We start from the raw sequence: 6,541 nt of genomic DNA, 5'->3' as shown, positions 1-6,541 counted from the left end.
ATAATAACTGGAGTACGTCCTGCTTGCCACGTCTAGGCTGGAACACATACGTCGACCGTGCGAGTGTGCACAAGTGCGTGCGACACAACACACGAGGAATGTAATGCTAGTCGATATAGAAACTTGTAGTAGAATGCAAGCACACTGCTTCATGGTCATCATCTATTCTACTCCGGAGCCGAAATGAATGGCGAGTGAGCATGCATGTGCAGCACAGCAGACGCTACCAAATCGAGTTTCCAAACGAGCGAAAGCGTCCATGGCTGGCGCGGCAGAGCTGTTGAGTACATTTGTAGAAACGCCATTGAATCAAAGGGGAGCCTAGCTAGTACAATGTGCACAAGTGCAACGCAACACACGAGGAAATGGAATGCTATGGTCGATATATAGAAACGGCTAGTACTTCATGGCCATCATCTACTCCGGAACTGAAATGAATTTGCCCGGCGAGCATGCAGCATGTGCAGCACAGCAGACGCTGCCAAATCGAGTTTCCAAACGAGCGAAAGCGTCCATGGCTGGCGCGGCAGAGCTGTTGAGCGCATTTGTAGAAACGCCATTGAATCAAAGGGGAGAGGGGGTCGGTGACTGTGGGAGATGCATCACCGGCATTTCTACTTCTCTACCTTTTTAGTGAAATACAAGACCCTTTTGGGGGTCTGGGGGAGGCGGAAGTGCAACATCATGATGGTTGATTGATTTATTTTATTTTATTTGCAAGAAAAACTTCCGATCTATGGCGAGATGACAAGCAAGGCCCTTTTGGTTTTTGCGCACTCCGTGCGACTGTCGCTGTTTTTCTCTTTTGATCTTTATTTAGGCTTTCAAAATGTGTAGTTTTCGTTTTACAAGAAACCCTGTTCCGTTATGGAGCCCGTCTCCCATGTTTGAGAGGCGCATGGATAAACAGCAACAGCAGTCCGCGCGAACCTCGAGGCTACACCAGTGATTTTGATCCATACCACTGACCCATGTGAAAAAGATGTGCGTGACAAACCACCATGTCAAAAAGAAGTGTGTCGCGGATCTGTTCCTTTCTCCTTCTCCCCCGCTCTCTTCTCTATCCACGGGCGGTTAGGAGAGGCAGTTTGACCACGAGCGCCGGCGAGGCCGCGGTTCCCTCTCCTCTCTGTCTGTCGCTCCGACGACGGGAGGGGGGCGGGATCCCGGTTCTCTCCTGGCTTGTAAATAGTTCGTAGCGGTAGTATGTTCTGCGGCGCTGTTGGGGTGGTGGGTGCGGCGTCCAGGAGAATAAATCCTTATCGGCTCCTTTCGCACACTGGCGTTGTATTCAAGGACGACGTCTCGGAGCTCTTTGTCATGTACTAGTGGTTGGGGCCCGTCATTGCGGACCGCTTGAGAGAAAGTTATGCGCATCTCATCATCATGTCAAAAAATTTTAAAAATATTCTTGTGTCACCTGAACATCACAACCATCTTAAAAGAAAAAAGAAAAAACTTAGAAAAATTTCTCTCAAAAAATGTCTCCCTACCATTTAAAAAAACTCCAAAAAATACTTCTCACCGTGACCAACCAGTATGCACCACATGACGTAGCTGGTTGGCCACCATTCTAGCGCCTCTTAATGGGTTTAATGCTCGTCGACCCTTCAGATCGTCGGGATTAGGTTTCCTTGTTGACATCGACGAGACGGCGGTGGTGACGTCTCCACCGGAAGTTTGTGTCCTCCTGCGTCGTCCTCGTCGATGCGACGCTCCCTCCAGCATCGTCGAGGAGCCACTACAACAAAAACTGCCAGTAGAGACGTCGAATTTCATACCTAGGGACGTGTTATTTCACCTCTAGGCAACTGTAGAGTCGTTTTAATAAAGCGTCTTTGGAGCGTCTTCCCACGGACTGTCTCAAACCATGTAGACACGCTTGTGAAGCGTCTTTAGATGACATGGGACGCTATATAGAAACGTTCAACATCGTGTCTACACAGGTAGAGGCGTTATGATAGACACGCTCATATCACGTCTCTACTCACATAGACACGTTTCATTTGTGTCTCAATACCATTGAGGCGCTTCTATAAATACATTAATCATGGGCTCGATACTTATACACGTTAGAGACGTTATATTTATCTTTAAATATACATAAGCGACTCGATACAAATGGAATATTTTACTTTAAATATGGTTTGATTTATTTTGAATTTGTATTTCATCATTTCAAATGATCATTTTATCATGACATAGCCGCACATGCAGATTAATCAAATAATATCATCATATGAAGGCACGATTCCACGTCATAGATCGCATTTGCAAACTTCACGTTATCAAAATTGAGAAGCTGAGTTCCCCTCCAAAAAAAAGGGCTGAGTGGAATAAGCAGCCCGAACAGATAATTACACCAAAGTTCACAACTGAATATTAACAGATATTCATACAGAACATGCAAATAAATAATAAAATATCCTATAGTCTAGAACTATAGTTCTCAATTAAGCTAAAATATAACATAAGCCACAATACTTGTTCATTCACAGACTGGTCCATCAACTGATCCTAGCTCCTTCAGTGCACTTCCTTTTTCAAATCCTCAACTACCCAATTACTCATGGCTCCCTTAATGCACTCTCTTTTCAAATCCTCAACCACCCTGAAAATGAAAATGAACAATGTTTTAGGCAAGTGCAAGATAAGATGTTCTTTGATAAATTATAAGAAGTGTATCATACAAATGCTTTGTTTGAATGGTTGGCTTAGTTTTTTGTACCTAAAGCCACAAAGATTTTGATAACTAAAGTATCTTAAATGTGGATATTGGAGCACACTCGATGCTTGTATGGAAACATACTTACATGTGAGCAAGGCCAAGCAAAAACATAACAAACATCTCCTACTGTTTGGAATTTTTCATATGGTCTAACTAGTTCACATCACCTAGATTTGTAGAGCCACAGACAAAGATTGCACCATACTGCTCTCCAAGCATGTCTCCTTCAACCACATATGTTCTATCTTTACCCCCTAAAATTGCATTGGTCACGGGTTTGTTTTAGCTTCTCAAATTGATTGAAAAGAACAGGACTTCAGTTTTATCCCATTTTTGCAAGAAATGAAACATTTGTTATTCATAAAACTGGGAAGATTTCACTTTACGCAAAGAAGGACAATTTCATAGAGAATTAGACCAACCATAATTATACAACTGTTTGGATACCTAGCATATATGTACCTGCTTAGTGACTTGGTGAAGACCACCTAACTTGGTTGCATTGCTATTTTCAGTATGAGCATTCTGCAATTAAATAAGAAGAGGTGTGAATGGAGACACATAATCAGCTCAAGAATGATAATTTTCAGGAGTTCCGATATCATGTACTAGGAATGCACTAAGTAGCCTTATTCTACACATACTTTTGGTCTGATTACATTAAGATTTTGTTACAACATAATAATTTATTTTGAAAGCTAAACATGCATGCATGATGCAAACAAATGAATTACTCGTCATGTAAACTAGAAGTGTATTCATGTTTTGTTGTGCCGGCCAATAGTGCTGAGTGATCTTGCGACGTTGTTTCCATCATATATTCATTGTACTATAATGTAAATAAATGCTAAACATGCCAGGCCCGGAACAATTTAAGTTCATTTATGTGATTATAAATTATCAAATGTAACAGTGACCGTAAATCAATGGATTATGACATGTTTAATCATAGAATATCAATTGCTAGCCAACATTTGGAAGTTAGAAAAAACATTAATCATGAGCCAAATAAACAAGGAAGTGGACTTCATGAATTTTTTTATCAAACTGCGTGAGCAAAATAGCTTGTCATGTAACCTTACACCTCCAGTCCATGATTCCTTTGAAATGCTCTCCCCTGAAATGGACAAAGAGATAGTAAATGATCTGCATGCTTTATCACTTGTTGGGCCTGAAAAACATGACCATTTTTCAGTGTCAAGAATGGCAACATCATTCGACATTTATGTTTCTCCTTAGAGATAGCAAGGCTAGTAGGACGTTGAAGTAGCTAAATAATGGACGGTGAATGAAATCAAATCCTGCGCTATAGGCAGAATTAAACTACGAGATAATATTATCAATGGCAAATGATAACCATTATTAGATAAGAACTGCCAGATAGCAGAAATAAGAAAATCCTCTTTGCAAACAGGAGAAGCAGAGCCAAATCAGCAGAGTAACACCTATGTAACTCTGTTATACTTCTGAATATATATAGTGAGCATTTCATTAAGGAAATAATTAGCATATTAGAATATTATAACTGATATAGTTGGTTTCCAACTATCAAATATTTTCTCCCGATCTTTTTTTTCCTGAACTAGATGTACTATTCATGCAATCATTCTCATAACAAAAGATACATTATTGTTCTATTCTCTAATTCACTAAGGTAATAAAGAAACTTCAAGTAAAATATGTTCTGTGATCTTTTATTTTTTTATTTTCCGGGTGAAACGTAACATGCTATGTGATTGTTGAATACACGGATGCAATCAAAACATGGATGCGCCATTTTCGTGTCCCCTGTCTATCGGAGTTTACTTGGTTGTGTGATGTGAAAATTCTGAACATGTTATCAGTTTTCTACTAACTTCGAATCTTAATTCCATTTGTTTGAATGCAGGGGCACAGGTGCGGCTGTGGGTTGTGGCTAGACCAATTTGTACTACTTGCCAGAAAGCAGCAACTACAAACAGACAAGGGAGGCGGCTAGACAGACCTGTATGATCGCATCACTTGAGATCAAGTGGAGTGAGTCCAATAAATAGCACCCGGGCATGAAACGTCAGAGGTGGAATCGTGCGCTGGTAGCTCCAAGGCAACAACGCCGATGGTCACCAATCCCCACCTGATGTCTAGAGTTTTGCCACGAGGGCCACGCGCGAGGACGGATGGCAAAATGGTGACAAGGAGCGGAGCCAAAGGTGGTCGCCGGCGCCCGGCGCCAACACTGCCGCCTTGCAAAGCCGTCATTGACACGCAACAGGTTGTACGCCAGACACGACGAGCGCCGTCCAGGCTGGTAGTTTTTCATCTCTCCCCACGATCTGTAAACAACAAGCAACCCAACCGAGAAGCAATCAAACCGAGCGAACATGCAAACTGTATGTACGCCCAATGTTCAGAAGATTTTTCTATTGATGTGACTCCTACCAGGCTACCACGGACCAGAGCACCTTCAGTTTGCAGATTTGAACAACTAAAATTTACAGCGATTAAGCAGGAAATCAATTTACTACATAAGTATGAGATACTAGAAGAATTTGAAGATTTTCAGTACCATAGCTTGAGCGATCAGATCACAATGGGCAGGGGAACGACGAATCTGGGGTGGCTATCCTAGGCGGCACAGATGTACTTCCGTGCTTGCTCTGCATATTCCACCTATAGGTTGAAGACGAAGTTATACGTCGCAGCAGATGCTTCCTCCGATCTGCCGCCCAATCACCGCCGCCCCCGCCCCCGGGGCAACCGCCGGCCGGTCTCTGTCCCCCAACCTCCGCCGCATCCAATCGCTCGCCGCCCACCGAGTCTCCCTCAGTCCGCCACCAAGCGAATCGATCGCCGCTCCTGTGTGGAGGCAATGCACATCACCGGCCAGGGAGGGATCCCATTAGATGAATTTGGTGGTTGAAGGAGATAAGTGGGGAGATGGCGGCGTGGGTGAGAGAGAATATACACGGGGAGATATTTTCTGGCGGCAAAAGAAAAATAGGAGCGCCAAGGGCCAAAATAATTTCCTCCAAACGAAATGCAGGAAAACTTAATTGTAATCATTTAGGGAAATGACAATTTATTTCCATTACGTACTGATATAATTTTCGTGTTGTAGATATTGATATATTTTCTAAAACATGGTCAAACATACATTTGTTTGACTTTTGAAAAAACAAATACACCTCAAATAAAGGAACGAATGGGCCGGTGGTCATACACTTGCTCTGTTATTATTTTTTGCACATATGCCATTAAGAAGCACACATCAGGGCCCGCGTCGCTCCACACAGCGATGAACTAGCCACCACAAATAACCGCCTCCTCCATCGTCTTCCCCCTCACCGCTGTCGTGGTGCGCCGCCGGAAAAAGCTTGTGTGGCAGCGGCAGCGGCGGGCTTCTTCTTGAGGGAGCAGGCGTCCCCGGAAGCGGTGTGACTCTTCAAACCTGTAAGCTCGAAAACCGGGTCACACTAGTGCCGGGTCTCATCATGGGGAATAACCCCAACATTAGCCCATAGTTTAGCTTGGATTTATGAGACGATGGCGGCGTCTTAGTGTCACATCCCCCTCCCATGGGGCTTTTTCTTTGGAGTTGGATATTGGCGAGCGGGGTCAGTGGAAGACGACGGTGTTGGCGTCGAGACTTTCTCTGGCAACGATAATGAGGGGAGCAATATCAAAGACGTGGCAATGGTTGGGGCGTAGTCGGCTCTTCTCCGACGGCTTGTTTGTTCCTGTGGAGTCGAAGTTGTGATGGTGGGGTCTCGATGGCATACGATGACGGAATCAGGTGGTTCGTTCAACGGTCTTATGCGGCACTAGTTGTGCCTA

At 43.6% G+C, this 6,541-nt stretch overlaps 1 long non-coding RNA gene across 1 annotated transcript; it reads right to left on the bottom strand.

The window, feature by feature from the left end:
* Positions 1–2,357: 2,357 nt before the first annotated feature.
* LOC120966589 (uncharacterized) lies at positions 2,358–5,878 on the bottom strand. Its single transcript, XR_005760633.3, has 5 exons — positions 5,274–5,878; positions 4,713–5,040; positions 3,806–3,845; positions 3,191–3,253; positions 2,358–2,611 (listed from the first exon to the last, which is right to left on the bottom strand). It is a non-coding gene; the product is annotated as an uncharacterized lncRNA (long non-coding RNA).
* Between the last annotated feature and the right edge of the window lie 663 nt (positions 5,879–6,541).

The sequence above is a fragment of the Aegilops tauschii genome, chromosome 6 (assembly GCF_002575655.3).
Source record: "Aegilops tauschii subsp. strangulata cultivar AL8/78 chromosome 6, Aet v6.0, whole genome shotgun sequence".
Lineage (NCBI taxonomy): Eukaryota > Viridiplantae > Streptophyta > Magnoliopsida > Poales > Poaceae > Aegilops > Aegilops tauschii.
Note: the sequence above shows the minus strand (reverse complement) of the source record. Positions and strands in the feature narration are given on the sequence as shown.